Source organism: Lepidochelys kempii, chromosome 1, assembly GCF_965140285.1.
Source record: "Lepidochelys kempii isolate rLepKem1 chromosome 1, rLepKem1.hap1, whole genome shotgun sequence".
NCBI lineage: Eukaryota > Metazoa > Chordata > Testudines > Cheloniidae > Lepidochelys > Lepidochelys kempii.
Window position 1 is genome coordinate 261,667,204 of NC_136380.1, and position 17,946 is coordinate 261,685,149.

A 17,946-nucleotide genomic window follows, 5' to 3' on the forward strand; every position below is an offset into this window, starting at 1 on the left:
TTTATTGCTCATGACCTGTCTGTGACTTTTACTAAAAATAACCATAACAAGATCTTAGCCTTACCCACAACTGTTGAAAAATTCACACTAAATTCAGAAGGTCATTTTCTTTATGTCTGTATTATTTCTGCTTTTATGTCATGTTTTAGAACCAGGGATAGGAATGATTCAGGAACTGAAATTTACTATATGATATCTAGAATTGATTAATGATGACTATGGGGCTGAAATATTGTGAGACCATCTGTCACTGTTTATCAAGTAGAAAAGTCATAACAGGCAGAAATAGTCAATATAGTGAAATTTATTTCAATGGGCTTAGTATGGCCAGTCCTAATCTATACTTTGAATAAACAGAGAGATTTGCTAAGCATGGACTAAACTGTAATGAAGTTTGACCCAATACAATAAATTAATAGTGGTTTAAACATAATGAGTCAATGCTATTAAATAGAAACTTTGTGGACCTCTCTATAATGCACCATAAACAACATTGCATTGAACCAGAACCTGAGAGCAGGAGAGCTTATAGCATTTCACAGTCTCTCCCGGGGCAGGTACCGAGGAGGAGGCATGATAGGACTGATGGGACTAAAGTCCTTGGGGAAGAGAAGTTCCCTTTCACTACTCTTTGGGGACCTATTCAATAGGAATCATAGAACCGGAAGGGACGTTGAGAGGTTATCTAGTCCAGTGCCCTGCACTCATGGCAGGACTAAGTATTATAATTCTAGACCATCTCTGACAGGTGTTTTTCCAACCTGCTCTTACAAATCTCCAATGATTTTTAAGAGCTGATTATGACTGGGAATGACTGGAAGCAGCTTAGAGCAAGTCTAGCTCCACCTGCCAGGGCCAATGAAATAAATGACTGTCCCCTTCTTGAACCCCAGCTTCCACCCTCTGCTATTCTTGGGTCATTCTCTGTTCCTCATAATCAGCCTCTTTCCCGGCAGTTTTCAGGGCTACCCCTCTTAGGTCATGTCATCTCTCTCGCACACCCCCAGCCCGAGTCATGCCTGAACTCTTGAGAGATGTGCTCCTACAAACCCCCCTATTCCCCCCCCCCCCGGCGCAAAAAATACATGTCTCTTTAAATCCAGAGCAGCCGTTATCATCATCATCCCTCCCACTTGTCCCCTCCATCCTCCCCGCCTCCCTCAGCATCCTGACGTCAGGAGTGTATAATGTGCGAGGCTCAGGGTGCAACCTCACACACGCCAAATATTTTCAATTCACCAGGAGCCGCCAGCAGCCCGACAAGAGGAGAGGGGGGGAGAAGAAAAACCCCGGAGCGAGGCTGAGTGCGACAGGACCGCTGCTGCCCGCAAGGTAATAGCGGAGCCTTCATCCGCTCTAGGCACGGAAGCTTTTTGTAAATTACAAGCTGCAGGAGGGGCTGTAATTGGCTAGGAGGGGAGGGGAAATGCCCCATTTGGTACCCTCTGGAATACTGCCGTGAGAGCCAGAGGTGTAGAGTGACTCATCCTGGGAGATTGAGGAGAAGGTGTCAAATTAAATGTGAATTAACTTTCCCCTCCTATTTCTCTCTCTCTCCTCTTCCCCTCCCCTCCCTTAAAACCAAAACCCTTTGGCATCAGCCGGAGTATTGTGTGTGTGATCTATTTTTTGTGTGCTGTGGGTGAATAGCTGTAGTTTTGCCATCGAAGGCTGGGATCAGCTGGGCTACGTCTCGTATCTACTCTGTCATTTTCGGGGCGGGGGGGGGAATGCGATTGGTTAAAACCTCTCCTTAATGATCTTTGAAAGAGGGTAGCTTTTTTTTTTTTGACTGACTGACCGAAATTGTTTCCTGCAAACAGCAATTCCAGTCTCCAAAGGAGGAAGGAAGAGGGTGTATGGAAACATTAGCTTGAGGTATTAAAACAGCCACTCTTCCCATTAAAAAACAAGCTGGGTATCTTTTTTTATTATTATGCATATATTTATTTATTTATTTATTTATTTATTTAAATATAGACTCCATGATGGCTTCTCTTTCCAACCCCCACCTCTTTGGCACTGGTAGCTTGTTTGTTCTCTCTCCCACCACCAGCCCCCAAATCCAGTAGCCTAGCACTGACTAAGAAGGCTCTTATAATCTAGCTATAAAGGTGACATTTATATTTTACCATTAATCGAGCTGGTCTGTTGTAGACGTGGCTGCTCCTCGGAGGGGTAAGTGTGATCAGCTCAAGGGAGGGGAGCTTTAAATATGTAATCCAGTAAATGGTTTATTTATTTATCTTATTGTGATTCATCTCCCTAAAGGAGCATTTAACATCTAGGACATGTAAGTGAAAGTGCATTGCTTGTGATGTGATTTAACTCTTGGTTGCAGGACACTGTAACCAACCCAGGCAGGGATAAGAGGCTTTCATTAGCATTGGGTAGAGACAGCATTTATAAAAACCTGCCAGACACCAGAGCTCTGATCTGAAGAGGAGGGAGAAAGGAAGGAAGGAAGAAAGAATAAGGGTAGTCTGTAAACCAATGCAGCAGACCTGTTTATAATAAACTATGTATTTAATCACCACATTTCCCAGATGAATATCCATTAGAATAATCACCCAGGGGAGCAGTCCAGTCCAGTTCTCAGACCGGTGACCTTAAGTGGGTGTGTATATAAGGGGGGGAAATAAAAATGTAATTTTGTTACTGAACTCTGAGGACAAACTAATTGTATGTGGGTGTAGACCTATATGGAGAGAGATCTGTCTGTCTAGACAATTTGGGTTTTGGGGGTGTTAGACCAGCTTCATGAATGGCTCCAGGCCAGAATGCTGCTTTAACTTTTCTGTGCCCAGACTTCAGAGTAACAGCCGTGTTAGTCTGTATTCGCAAAAAGAAAAGGAGTACTTGTGGCACCTAAGTACTCTAAGGTGCCACAAGTACTCCTTTTCTTTGTGCCCAGACTACCGCTCTCTCATTGCCTGAGGCCAGGGTGTGCCAAGAATGCTTTCTAGCCTGAAGGAAATACACATGGTGGTCTCCAGTCTGGCAGCATGCTCCCTTTGATGCAGTAGTTGGGGAGGGGGGATTTTCAGTGAAATGTTGCAGGTATCAGCCCCTTCTTAAAATGTATCATCTTTATTAATGATCTGGAAGAGGTGGCAAATAGCACAAGGAAACTCGCGATGGTTCTAAACTGGGAGGAGTTGCAAACACTAGCGACCTAGATAAGTGAGAGAGATGGGCAGGAAATAACTAAATGAGATTCCAGAGGAAAAATAATCTGAAAGCAGCTAGTTTATGGAATAGGAGAAGCTAGGGAAGCAGGAATAGGAGAAGCTTGGGGAGCAGGAATGCTCAAACAGACCAGGGTGAGAGTGGACAGCACATTAGACATGAATTTGTGATGGGATATAACTACCCACCAAAAAAGCTGATGCAATTTGGGGTTGGATGTGCAGAGGCGTCCAATTAGAGAGCAAGAATGTAAAATAGTCCCATTTTAGTTGTCTTTGGTGCAATCACCCCTGAAATATTGTTATCTTCTGGGCACCTCCTTACCTGAAAGCTCTTGACAAGTTGGAAGAAATACAAAGAAGAGCAACAGAGATGATTAAAGGGCTGGAGGCATTGATTCACAGGGGCAGAGTAACTGAACTAGCTATATATACCCTAGCTTGGCTGAATGATAGCTGAGGGATTTTCTTTGCTCCTATACTGAGGGGAGGGTGGGAGGGAGAAAGGGGGGTATTATCTCTTCAAAAGCATCCTTCCCATATTTGGAGGCACCCAAAGGGTGTTTAGTTAAAGGAGGTCACAGCCAGCTCCCAGATGAATGTGTCTGTATTTAAAAGAGAGATTTTTGTTTGATAAATTGTGGGCGCTTCTGATCATTGGGATGAATGGGGTGCAGGGAACTCTGGATGAAAGCTGATGTGTCTACAGCCTCTCTTGAATAATTGAACTAGGTTTTTGCATATTCTTTGGTAGAACAAGTCTTCTTTTTTTCTATGTCAGTGATGCTTGGAAATGTTCCTTTCTTCTTTCTTGAAGAAGCTAAGGTAGCTGTCCCTTATGCTGCTGCAGGAGAGAGTAAAACTGCAGGGTTCAAGACTACTGCAGCGCTTTTAATGAAGTATAAGGGTTTGGTTTTTAATTAGAACACAGGCTGCTGAGCCTGGTCCCCCAAATGAGCTCAGAGTAGGAGGCCTATACGCTCGGGTCCTGGACTCAGATGGCTTTCACCTTCTCCTACTGTCCAAGCAAAGCCACGGAGCTTCTGTTCCCCTCCAAAGGGAGATGCCTGGGGCGAATGAGTCTGTCAGCAATGGGCAGGGAGCTGTACTGGAAAACCTCTTGACTTCCATCTTGCGGAGCTGCGTTGGTGCATGCAGCACTTGCCACGGGAGTGACCTGGATTCCCTTCCCCTGGGCAGGTCTGTCACTCGGATCTCTGTTGCCAAGGCCGGCAGAGGTTGAAACCCTTGTGAAGGAAGCACTCTTAGTCCCACGGCAGAGGTGAGCATGGCTGTTGGGGGTGTGGAAGAGGAGCAATACAAGGTGCTTTTCTCAACAACCCTCCTCCACCTTGCCTAATATGGATCTTACCCGTAAGAATGTGGCTGCTGGGATCCAAAGGGGAATCCTGCTGGGGAGGGGCATGAAATAGGCTTTCTCTGTGCTCCCAAGCCCCTCTGCATCTCCCTCGGGCAAGATGGGAAGAGCAAGGACTCTTCTCATCCTCTAGTGCAGGGGTTCTAAACCTTTTTCTTTCTGAGCCCCCCCACCCCAACATGCTATAAAAACTCCACGGCCCACCTGTGCCACCACTACTGGTTTTCTCCATATAAAAGCCAGAGCCAGCATTAGGGGGTAGCAAGCAGGGCAATTGCCTGGGGCCCCATGCCACAGGGGCCCCCAAACAGCTAAGTTTGGCTTCAGACTCGGGTGGTGGGGCTGATGGCCCTGAACTTCGGCCCCATGTGGTGGGGCTTTGGCTTTCTGCCCTAGGGAGTCTAACACTGGCCCTGCTTGGTGGACCCCCTGAAACCTGCTCATGGCCTCCCCCCAGGGGGCCCTGGACCCCTGGTTGAAAACCACTGCTCTAGTACATCTTTTCCATGACTTTAATTTCCTCCATTCCTTTGGTTGTGGTGGGTTTCAGATTAGGTTGTGGTCAGTATGACTATCCCATAGTGACCCATTGTGCTAAGGTTTCCACCCTGGCTTACTTTTGAGCAGACTATCCCATGTCTTGGGACCCTTAACGGGTCTCTGGAATTGGGGAGGGGCCCTCCTGTCTCTCTGTTTCAGGGCATGTGGATTGCTTCCTTGCAGCAGAGGTGGATTTGGAAAGGAGGGTCCCTTCCCTGCTTGTATTTGTCTTGTGGGCATCAATGAGACTGCTGTCATGAGGTGTCCTGGCATCAGTAGTGCCTGACATAAACTTGGGCACTTGAATGGTCCAGTGGGCATTAGCTTCATGGCACTGCTGTGTGAAGCTGGATGCTGCCCTGTGGATTTGGGGATATGTGGTGAATACCATCTGTAATTGCAGATGAGATGGAACGTAATCCCACCTGGCATTCTCTCCTCAGCCTTGCCAAATGCACACGCTCCTCAAGAGGAGACCCTGAGACACAATCTCTAGTGGTGGGAAGGCTGGACTAGGTGATGCCCTTTGGGCCCCATCAGTGTTGCTATTTGACTGGCAAGACACCAGGGCCAAGCTAAAGGAGGGTGGTTTCTCCAGGGCAATGGAGATGTAAGGACCCACGGATGCCATGGTCCCCCAGCATGGAAAGCAATATCTGCCAAAAACACCCCACTTACACATGGCTCTGTCCCTTCTCCATTGCCCTCCCACCTCCTGCTGACCTGTGAGAGATAAGGATGCCAACCCTCCAGGACTGGCCTGGAGTCTCCTGGAATCAACATTGATCTCCCAGTAAGTATTGAAACCAATCAGCGAGATTTTAATAGGATATTTTAAGAAAATGACATTCCGTTGGGGGGGGGAGGGAGGAAAATCTCCCAGAATAGTTTCAGTCAGAGTTGGCAACCCTAGTGGGAGAATAAACTTGAGTCTGAGATGTGCTCTCCAAGCACATACTCACCTAATCGAATTGTCCAATAACTTGCAGGCATAGGTGGAGGGGTAAAACTTGAGTCACCACTAAGGTGCTAATTAAGAGATAGTGCCTGAAAAGGTTGCTGTTGCCCAGATTATGAACCCCTAACTAGGGAGGGTGGAGGTGGAAGAATCCTATGGCCCCCCCGTTAGAAAAATATTGATCTGCCAGGAGATTTATGGGCTTCTTATTGTGCAGCAGCTTGATCTTGAGAGATTAGCTGTATGTAGAATGCTTTGCAGACAGAGGTGACATGGGGGGCGTGTGAACCCAGGTGCTCCCCCAGATTTCTGCCTTCCATTTAGCTCTTGGGGGAGATGGGTGCACCCCACCATTTGAAAACCATCTCCTGCCAGGAGCTGGTGGATTGGAAGTTGGTGGGAGCTGCGCAGGCTGTGGGAGCCAGGGCGCTGGCTGGCTGCCTGGCATCCCTCCCTGCTGGACTGCTTCTGCATGGCTGGGCACTCCCCAGGTAGGGCAGGCAGCACAGCTCTGAGCTGCACCCTGATGCATTTTTGCCTATTCCCCTGAAGGAGCCCGGCCCCTGCCTGTGGAGGCAGGCTCCAATGAGATGCTCCCTGAGGAGCTTGCTCACTGCTGCCCTAATGCTCTTGACTCTGCTGCTGTTCCTTAGCCCAGAGGCAATGGGTGGGGCAGTCACATACCCCACCCTCCAAATCTTGAAATTGTGCTCCCGCCCATCATCAAGAGCGATGTGTCATCTCTGTTTGCAGATTACGCCGGGGGGAATACTGCGCACACGCAGAATTCATGTGCCATGCAGAATTTTTCCCCCCGCATTCTGCTGGAGCAGTGCAGTAGTTCTGCCTTTCACCCACCAGGGGCTGCTGTGGCACCAGAACAGAGAGCACTCACTCTGGGCCAGTCCCAGCTGTGGACAGGGGAAAGAAGAGATTGCCTTCCTCACAGTGCTCTGCTCATGGGGCCAGGTCAGGAGGCGCGGGGTCTGCTGGGGAGTCACAGACTGGGGTCAGAAGGGCGAGTGGGGGCAGTGGTGCTGGAACAATTTGTACTCTGTGTGTGTGTGTGGGGGGGAGGCAGTGAATCAAACTGTAAACCCTGTATATGATGGAAACCTCTTCAAGCCAGGGGGTGCTTCAGCACCTATGTTCAAGCACCAAGGAGTGTGTGTGTGTGGGGTGCAACAGACTGGGGTGGGGACTGAATGGGAGTAGGGGTGCAGGGACACATGGAGCTGGGGCACTCTGGGGCTGGGGGGGGTCACATGCTGCCTGGCACTCAGGGGCTGGCAGCCGTGGGGGTGGGGCCTCTGGGCTCCGGCAGGGCCTCAGGTGGGAGGAGCAGGGCCTTGGGCGGGGGCTAGCCTCCCCGACCAGGCGGGCCACCTGCTGCCCAGATGCAGATATGCCTGACTGAACGAGAGAGGCTAGGGGTCAGCCAGCATCTGCTCAGTGGAGGCTCCCTAACAAGCCCTCCCCGTCCCCCCCAAAACCTGTTCCTTACTTCTCCCACCTACATCCAACAACCCTGTAAGTTCACACCCAGGCTCCTTCCCAGCAATTACTTGCCTCTCCCACAGCTCCTCCGTTATCCCTGACTTCCAAGCCTTTACACCGCTTCTGAGGTATGTGGGAAATATGGTTCTGTATTGGAGAAGACTTGATGTCCAGCAAAGTCTTGGCTGGGTCCATTACAGGATCCATGAGCCAGAACCACACATCCTTCTCTTTAGAAGACCTCTTCCGAAAGACCAACAAAAATGAACTTTAAATAAATTATTACCCAGAGTTCTGTATGAATAGGCCTAGTAGGGAATCTACTTGTCAAAAAACATTTCCTGAATCTCTTGTGTTGTCTGTATTGTTACAGATGTACTTGCTGACAGGTATTTTGAAATAAATTACCAAAATAATTGAAACTGGCATGATTTATATTGTTGTTTTGACAAATAAAATATGCAGAATTTTGCCAAATTTTAAAATACTGTGCACAGAATTTTTAATATCTTGGTGCAGAATTTCTCCAGGAGTAGCAGCTGTAAAATGCCATGGGAATGCTGAGCGCTACTTTACGTCCCATCAGCTGCTGTGGGGCTCTTTCTGTGACGGCCTCAATCTCTGCCTCCAGTGGCTCTTCCATGTTCTCACAAAATGTCCCTTCAGCCCATCCACCCAGTCCAGGGACAAGAAGCTTGCATGGGAGAGTCCTAGTTGTCATGGGTCTGCCCCACAGCCTCATGAAACAACTGAAGAATCCCAAAGAAGTGACAACACAGAGATTGAAGTGTCACATGATGAGGTGTCACAAGGAACAGGTGGGAGATGCTAATCAAAAACAGCGTTGGCTCTGCCAGCAACTTCCGGTGTTTCCTTCCCAGCTAATGCAGATATTTGTGCCTCTTGGAATGAGCTTTTTCCTCCCCAACACTTGGCTTCTCCTTCTGCCAGAACTTGCTTGTGATGTTCCTCTTGGTCAGCCACAGAAGTGGTTGTGATGTTACAGGCATTGTGTTGCGTGACTGCCCTGCAGGGTTGACTGGGGGAAGGCAGAGAAGGTAGGACTTCAAGGGAGAGGAAGAGACTTGGGCGATGGGGAAGATAATCCTTTTGCTACATTTGCTCAGATATTGGCATTTGAAATTAAAGGGAAATGATGCTACAATAATCCCAAATGCCGAGCAGGCGGAATACACAGGGATTGTTTTTATATAAATGTTAAGTTTTGTCATTATATCGTGGCAGGGGTTGTGTGGCTTGAGGAGTGTGACTGCCAGTGACAATCCAACAATGTCTTAGGAGGGGAAGTGACAATTAGAACCCACAGGAGGTGGGGTTAGGCCAACAGAATATTATCTGATTTGGAGTCGGGCCAGGATCTTATTGTAAACAACCCTAATTTTGAGAAGTGCCCTGAGATCTGTAATGACTGCCAGTGACCAGAGCCCTGGCTTCTCATTCTTTGTAAAAGACTGGGGCAGAGGTAAGCAGGCTTCTGCTGTGGTCCAGTCCATTTTGGAGTCTTGTCTCTTGGGTCCCCAGTCCCTGCCTCTCTGCGTGTCAGGTGGCAGCAATCCCTGGCTGTGTCACGCAGCGGTGCGTCCGGGGGTTGACGGATACCCCTCCTTCAGCCTTCTGTGCTGTTTTGTAGCATGCTGGGTGGTGTTTCACAGAGATAGGAAGCTGTCCCTCTGCCAGAGCTGGGCTCAGTGTTGTGTGTGGGAGGGGAGGTGAACATACATAGGAAGGGTGGAGGGGCCGTCTTAGGCCACAGGATCAGACAGGAGGGAGGCAACGCTGTTCCTGGGGCACAAACCAGCCTGGGGGATCAAGACTTGGATCCAGCAAGAGCCTGGCAGAAGCAGAGGAGGTGAGAAATTGCTGCTGCGGGGGCTGATCTGAAAACCAGGGGCAGCCGGGTGGGAGGGGGGAGAGAAAGGCAGGTGTTGGCTTAAAGTCTAGGAACAAAGAGGATCATCCAGTGAGGCTTGTTTGCAGACTCCCTTAGCGATGGAGTCTCCAAGTATAAGGGTCCGATAGACAATCTGGTGGTGCCCTTTGTGAGACTCTTGGCAGGGAGAGGACAAGCCCTCAATGGGAGTGGGTCACTGGAGGGCACTGATAGTCCAAATGAGAGCTCAGGGACAGTTCTGAGGCAGGCTGGCTGCATTGAAACAAGCTGCCTAAGCTGGTTTGTGGCACAAAGTAATGAAGTGCCATTATCCAGCAATGAGAGACATGCCACTTCTTGGAGATCACTGTACGCCCCAGGAAATCCAGCTTGCTCTTCTGATCTCTCCTCCGCACCTCTTCCTGAGTCTGAGGGCAGGATCTGAGTGCGGGGGCAGAGGGAGCCCTCGGACACTGTTAGAGTTTGGATGCCAGAAGAAGGGTGGGGTGGGAGCAGTCAGTTTATTTCAGACTGATCTGAGTGATCTCCCAGTGTGGGAGATCTTGGGGCATTCAAAGCTCCTTCATTTAGTCTGACATCCCCCATGGGGCTGCTTCTTGCACTGAGGGACTCTGTGTGTGTGTGTGTGTGTGTGAGAGAGAGAGAGAGAGAGTGCAGGATACCAGGCCCTGCACCTGCCTCCAGTTAGTTCTGGTCCCTCCTGGTCCCTCCATACTGGAAGTGTGCCTGACTAGCAGAGGGTGGAGGGCGTTGTCGGGGGGGCTAGGACTTGTCTGTATGTGCACAACACGATTTCAGCCTTGATTACTGCACTGCCTTGCTTCCTGCGGGGCTTAGGGCAGGCAGGGAAGGTGCTCTGTTGGGATTGTGCCACTCGCTGCTGCACACGTCCTCCCTGTGACATAGCCTTTTTCTGCCTCTGCTGCCCAAAGAGAAGGTCGTACGTTGCTCTGGATGGCTGAGGGGACTAATACGACACCCAGCCTGTTGCTTCTCGGCTGCTGGCTCAAGTGACCCCCGAACTGGCAGTGACTCAAAGCTGCTGGCTGTTCTATGGTCCATGTGTAATGACTTGTGGTGGGTTGGAGGGGGTGTCAGCTAATTTCCTAGCAGACAAGGGTCCTCATTATAAAGAGCCACTGTGTCTCAAGCAGGCGCTGTGCAACCTTCCTTGCGCAGCTCTGCCAATGCATTTCAATTGTGAGCTGCAGCATCCCCTGCTATTGCAGACCTGACACTGTCCTTGCATCTGCCAATATAGCTCCGTCTAGACATCTGGAAGGTGCAGATCTGTGGTGTCTAGGCACCAGAATAGGAATGAAGTGATGCAAGAAAATTAGCATAAGAGACTCCAAAGCAGAAAACTCTGTAGTGCAGGTGACTATGTCCCTTTCTGCTATTCTAGCCCTGAGGCCGTGCTCTTCCTCCACCCAGCACTCTCAATGCACTTTGGCTAATCTGTGTTCCTTACTGAGGCTCCCCTCTAGGTCTGCCAGTGTGCTGCTGTTTTACCCCAAGCAGGGCTGGTCAGACGGTTGATCAAAGCTTTTTTGACTAAAAGAAAAGGGAGCTCAGCGAGAGGGTTCTGTTTTGGGTCCAAAGAGGGCTGGAGTAAGATATTGTGCCCTGATAGCCCCACGCCATGGGGCCTCTCATAGCTCTGCCCCTGTGGCCTCACCCCCACTTGGATTGGTGAAGGCAGGGGCGGGCCCCACTCCCTTCCCAGAGAGACAGGGGCAACAATATGGGGCCTCTTCTTCCCCACCTTGAGAGGACAGCAGGAATTCTGTCTTTGCCCTCTGGAGAAGCTGGGGTGGCAGGCTGGGGTCCCCCTGGTACTTAACTCAGCAGCCAGGATCTACCTGCTTGGGTGAAAGGGCAGGGCCCCTTACACTCTTTCCTGTCATAACCATAATCCCTTATTGGGGTATGTTAGCAGGGTTCTTCCAGAGCTGGCTGAGAAGCTCGGGGCAGTTCACACTTCTCAGAGCCACTGTTTCAGGATGGTGGCAGACTCCAGCAGATGTCTCTAGATTGCTAAATGTGACCCAAGCATAACAAACCATAAGGGCTAGAAACTCTTATTACATCAACAGGGCAGCTTTTTTTAATCACATGACTCCAGAAACAGGGACCCTAGATGCACCTCTGTAGTGCTGCTGTCTTAATCTGGCTGTCGGGCTAAATCCACATCTGATCAGGTTTCAGAACTGGTGTGCTCTTGGGTCTCTGAATGTGTGCTGTAGCTCTTAGAATGGAGCAGGCCAGAGGAGGATGTACGGCACCATTTTGTAGCAACTGCTGCTTCCCCTAGGGGAGAAGGAAGTAGAAATAGTCCCCTCTGCCGACTGTAGGAGCCAGAGGGCTCTGGTGCAATCTTTGGAGTGACACTGCAAGAAGTTACCTAATCCTGATGTTTCATTTCAGTGGAACTAGATGACATTCTACAAACAGTCAAAAAGTCTTTTCCCCCTCCACCCGCGAATGCTGTGATGTGAGCCAGACTGGTTCCAATGAGAGGAGAATGGTAGGAGGCAGGAAAGCTGGATGGGGCTGGGAGAAGTAGGTGACCAGACAGCAAGTATGAAAAATTGGGACGGGGTAGGGGGTAATAGGAGCCTATATAAGAAAAAGACCCCAAAATCGGGACTGTCCCTATAAAATTGGGACATCTGGTCACTCTCGGGAGAAGGGATAGCATCACAAATTTGTGGCCATTTGGAACTTTCTTGTCTCTCTGCTGCACACCATGACTATTCAGACCGTCCTGGGGATGATGGGGGAAGAAGGCTGATCATCCTGCTCCAAAAGCACAGCCCCCTATGTCTGAGCTAAAGGACTCTCCACAGATAGTTAGCAGTATAAGGCCTATGACACATCATCATACTCGGAGCTTAAGGCCAGAAGGGACCCTCAAGGTCAGACTAGATGCTTTGCTGTGTATCACAGGCCACCAGCACCCTCACACTACGTCTACCACTGAAATTAAACCAAAGTATTACTGACCCCACAGGAGACTGGCAGAGACCCTGGTTTTTTTCCACCTTCCTCTGCAGCATGGGGTACAAGTCACCATTTACTCTAGTTTAAACTTGCAAGTAGAGTCTCCGTAACCTGAAGTCTTTAAATCATGATTTGAGGACTTCAGTAACTCAGCCATAGATAAGGGTCAGTCTATTACAGGAGTGGTGGGTGAGGTTCTGTGGCCTGAAATGTGCAGGAGGTCAGCCTAGATGATCATGATGGTCCCTTCTGGCCTTAAAATCTGAGAGTAGACTCTTATGTGCCAGAAGCAGAGATTAGGAGAGACGGAGGTGCACAATGTCAGGGACATGATTGTGAGGTATATACAGATAATCCTGGCAAATGACCTGCACCCACCTCTACAGAGGAAGGTGAAACCCCCACCCCCAAGACCCTGGGTCCCTGCCAAAATTCCTTCCCAACCCTGCCAAAATTCCTTCCCAACCCAGTTAGGCCCTGAGCATATGAGCCAGAACCAGCCAGCCACGCACCTGAGAGAGAATGCTTGGTACCACCTCAGAGCCCTGGGCTGGCTCCACCCATCCAACGTCTCAGCTCCAGTGGTGACCATCCCTGATGCTTCAGAGGAAGGCGATTAAAATAAAACCCTCACAGAATACATTGTATGGTGTGTGTGTGTGTGTGGGGGGGGATCCCTTCCTGAGCCCGACAGGTGACCTGCTGACACCATGATGCATGAGCTTTAGGAACATAAGACATCAACTGGACGTGAGCCCCTGGGGCAGCTGAGCCCTCTCCCCTGCCATTACAATCAGCCCCATTTTACAACCGCACTCAGAAATTTGTCCAGCACTCTCCTAAAGCTAGTTGAGTGGTTTGCCCCCACAACTCCTATTCAGAGGCTGTTCCAGAACCTCGCCCCTCGGGTGGTAGAAGCCTTCGTCTAATCTCGAGTCTGAATTTTGTTCATGGCAGGTTTATACCCATTTGTTCTTGTGCCATCATTGTCCATTAGCTTAAAAAGCTCTTCACCCTCCCTGGTATTTACCTTCCCCTTCCCTGGCAATGTATTTATAGTGATCAAGCATATTCTCTCTCAGCCTTCTTGCTAGACACAGCAAGCCAAGCTCTTCCAGTCTCCATTCCCCTGGTCATCCTAGTAACTCTTCCCTGCACCTGTTCCAGCTTGAATTCATCTTTCCTGAACGTGGGTGACCAGAACTGTATGCGCTATTCCACAGGAGGGCTCACCAGAGCAAGGGCATTAATACTGCTCCACCAATCAATTCTGGTTCCACCTAGCAGAGGGCAGCGCTAGGCATTGGCACCACCCGGTTCATCACAACAGGAAGTCGGTGAAGGGGATAAAGAATTTGGAAGGGGTGGTGGGATGGCTGGGATGCCGGGGAAGGGCCATAGAATGGTCTGGGGTAGTTAGGAACGTGGCGAGGAAGCCACCAAAGGGGGCGGGAGTGATGATGAGTTGTGACCCCTGCCTGCCATAGCTGTGCCGGCAAAAGCCTCTTGTGTCAGGGTGACTATAGCACAGCTTTGCCAGTACAGCAGTGCCCACGTTAGAATCCCTCTGCTGGTATGCTGGGCATAGGCCAGGCCCGCTTCCTCGAATGAGAGCAGCACGGCCTCAGTATTCAGGACCCACAGAAGCTGAGTAAAAGGTTTGGGGGGGATCACAAGTGGCAATGGCCGTTGTTCAGATGGGAAGTGGTTAAGGCATGGATACAAGGTCTGCTGGGGCAGAGCCAGGATGAATGCTGGCAGCGTTCTGGCTCAGCAACTTGCAGAGAAAACAAAACCTGTGGGAGGAGCGGGGGAGTCTGCTCCACTCGGCTTCTTTCTTCCTGAAACTGGAACTAATCTAGAAAACTTCCCCAAAGCCCTCTGCACCTTCTCTTTTCAGAGTGGAGGGGAGGGGACCCCCTTTATCCGTGCACCAAGGACTCTGTTCCTTCCTCTGGAGGCTATGCACGAGTTTGGAACCGAATTTCAAACCTCTGGGTTTCCTAGGGTGTTAAATGAGCCCAGCTGAAGGTGCTGGTGGTTTAATTGCAAATTGGGGGGGTGGAGCTAGGCTAGCCTTTCAAAGCCTCGTTCCCCAACACACACAAACCGCACCTACTCATGAGCCCCCCTAAGCCAGGTGGTATCTTTCTCTCACCCCTCCCCTGGACAAAAGTGACTTTTCCTTCTGGAATCTGACAGCATCATGTTCACAGCCTTTGTACAACTGCCCTGCTTCCCATGCCCACAGCATGGTGCAAGTGCTTTGGAGGATAGGATTAACATTCAAAATGATCTGGACAAACTGGAGGAATGGTCTGAAGTAAATAGGATGAAATTCAATAAGGACAAATGCAAAGTACTCCATTTAGAAAGGAACAATCAGTTGCACACATACAAAATGGGAAATGACTGCCTAGGAAGAAGTACTGTGGAAAGGGATCTGGGGGTCATAGTGGATCACAGCTAAATATGAGTCAACAGTGTAACACAGTTGCAAAAAAAGCAAACATAATTCTGGGATGTATTAGCAGGAGTGCTGTGTTGTAAGCAAGACACGAGAAGTAATTCTTCTGCTCCACTCCACTCTAATTAGGCCTCAACTGGAGTATTGTTCTGGGCACCACATTTCAGGAAGGATGTGGACAAATTGGAGACAGTCCAGAGAACAGCAACAAAAACGATTGAAGGTCTAGAAAGCATGACCTATGAGGGAAGATAGAAAAAATTGGATTTGTTTAGTCTGGAAAACAGAAGATTGAGAGGGGCCATAACAGTTTTCAAGTATGTAAAAGGCTCTTACAAGGAAGAGGAAGAAAAATTGTCCTATCCTTAGAGGTCAACCAGAACAAGAAGCAATGGGCTTAAATTGCAGCAAAGGAGGTTTAGGTTGGACATTAGGGGAAAACTTCCTAACTGTCAGAGTGGTTAAGCACTGAAATAAATTGCCCAGGGAGGTTGTGGAATCTCCATCATTGGAGATTTTTAAGAGCAGGTTGGACAAACACCTGTCAGAAATGCTCTAGATAATTAGCAGGGGACTGGACTAGATGACCTCTCGAGGTCCCTTCTAGTTCTATGATTCTATGCTGGACAGCTACTCATGTGGAGCATGTCCTGGAAATCCGCTTACCCCCACGGCATGGTCACTTTTATCCTAGCTGGTGCCAGTTAAGTTCTGTTTGGGATGATTTCAGGCATGTGATCAGATAAAGCTAATACATTCTTCTCTGGCATATCCACAGTGCTGCTACCTCTGAAGGGGTCTACCGCACCAGAGACCTAGGAGTCACTCATTCGCTACTGCAGAGCAAAGGTCTTTGAGCGGGACCATGGCAGCAGTTTAAATGCAGTGCCATAGAACGGTCTGAGGTGTGAAATGAACCCCAGCTCCAACTGAAATTGCCATTGGGATTTGCCCAGGGCGCCCCTCCACTTGGGAAGTGCCGAGCACTCCCCACATGATACAGTGAATGCAGCTTAAAAACAAAACAACCCCCGAAGTGATGCATCCACCACAGCTGCCTCCTGATGACATCACATAGACACATCAAACAGAGGCAACCGAATTGCCCAACAGGATAGAAATGTACAAAAATAACCCCTCTAAATGCCTCTTGCGCCATCAGAGCGAGCACTACTGTGCAATTGGACCGAGTGCCAAAACAGTTGAGATCACACTCACATGGTGATTTCAAAATGACTAAACAACTAGCTCTCTGGGATCCTGATAATGGCTCTGATTCTGATTTCAGCTGTGGCCAGATCGCCCACAACAGTATCGGATTTCTCATTCTTAGTGTAAAGTCCGGCATCTGAGTGTTGCCTACTCTTGCAATTTAATTGCTTGTCTCTCCGAATTTGCTGTCTGTCTTAAAGCTCTGCTTTACATGAGACTTTCTAGCCTTTGTGGCAGCAGACAGAAGCTTGAGAACATGAACCCTAAAGGTTTAAAAACACAAGGCCACCCCCCCCCCCAATTTTTAAACCTCTCATATTATGCCAATCTCACGATTCCTGATCTTTTGAATGTGTGGGGTTGGCATTCCTGCATATATAGAATCACAGAACTGGAAGGGACCTCAAGAGGTCATCTAGTCTAATCCCCTGCACTCAAGGCAGGACTAAGTATTATCTAGACCAGGGGTCAGCAACCTTTCAGAAGTGGAGTGCCGAGTCTTAATTTATTCACTTTAATTTAAGGTTTCACGTGCCAGTAATACATTTCAAAGTTTTTTCGAAGGTCTCTCTCGATAAGTCTATATAGTATATAACTAAACTATTGTCGTATGTAAAGTAAACAAGGTTTCCAAATGTTTAAGAAGCCTCATTTAAACTTAAATTAAAATGCTGATCTTACGCCGCTGGCCTGCTCAGCCTGCTGCCAGCCTGGGGTTCCATTCACCTAGGCCGGCAGCAGGCTGAGCAGGGCCTGCAGCTGGGACCCCGGCTGGCAAGCCAGAACCCCAGACCGGAAGTGGGCTGAGCGGGCCGGCGGCCGGGACCCCAGACCAGCAGTGGGCTGAGCAGCTCAGCCTGCTGTCACTCAGCCCGCTGCTGGTCTGGGGTTCCTTTTGCAGGCTCCTGCCAGCCAAGGTCCCGGCTGCTGGCCCCACTCAGCCCGCTGCTGGTCTGGGGTCCTGGCCCTGCCCACGTAGAGTGGGTACATACCTACCTTCTCCCTGGTTCTAGCCATTCTCTTCCTCTCTCTCTCTCTGCATTGAGCTGAGGGTGGGAGTGCACTGAGCACAGGGCTGGGGGTGAAGGAGCAGGCTGGGGGTTGGGGTGTAGGGTCTGGCCAGGAGCTAGAATGAGGGAGGGGGCTCAGGGTTGGGGCTGGACGTTTGAGTGTGGAGTGCTCACCTGGGCAGCTCCCATTTGGTGTGAGGGGTGCAGGTAGGAATGTGGGGTGTGTGTGTGTGCAGGAGCTCCCGTTTGGTGCTCAGGGTGGGGGTGAGACTGTGGTGGGTGCAACAGTCAGGGCATGGGGTTGGGGGGCTGTGTATGTATGGGGGATGCAGGAGTCAGGGCAGGAGGCTGGGGGTGTGTGAGGAGGGTGCAGGAGTCAGGGTAGAGGGCTGGGGTCCTGCGGGCGGTGCAGGGGTCAGGGCAGAGAGCTGTGGGGGTGGACTAGGGTCGTGGGGGTGCTCCCAGCCCCCTGCCCAGAGCAGCTCACGAGCAGGGGGCTGGAGGGGATATGCCCTGACTCCAGCCCCCTTCCCCAAGGCCTTGTCCCCACCTCTTCTCCGTCTCCTCCCTGGAGCCCCGAGCACGCTGCGGCTCCACTTCTCCCCCTCCTGCACAAAGGCCATCAGCTGATTGGCAGCAGGGAGGGAGAGGAGGTGGGGCAGGAACCCAGCATGCTGGGAGAAGAGGCGGGGGAGGGGGGAGCTTGCCTGCCCTGCAGCAGCAGCTGGCAGGACCAGGCTTCTTCACCCTGCCCCCGCGGGGGGGCGGGGGGCAGCGGAGA

General features: G+C 50.2%; 1 protein-coding gene across 2 annotated transcripts in view; it reads left to right on the forward strand.

The window, feature by feature from the left end:
• Positions 1–1,166: 1,166 nt before the first annotated feature.
• The window catches only part of CSDC2 (cold shock domain containing C2), a 29,052-nt gene continuing 12,272 nt past the window's right edge, over positions 1,167–17,946 (forward strand). The window contains exon 1 of one of the 2 annotated variants that reach the window (XM_073327205.2): positions 1,167–1,332. The gene's annotated coding sequence lies outside the window, so the exon portion shown is untranslated. Of the gene's footprint in view, positions 1,333–9,219; positions 9,432–17,946 lie in introns of those variants that run through there. The other variant, XM_073327206.2, reaches the window with a different exon arrangement.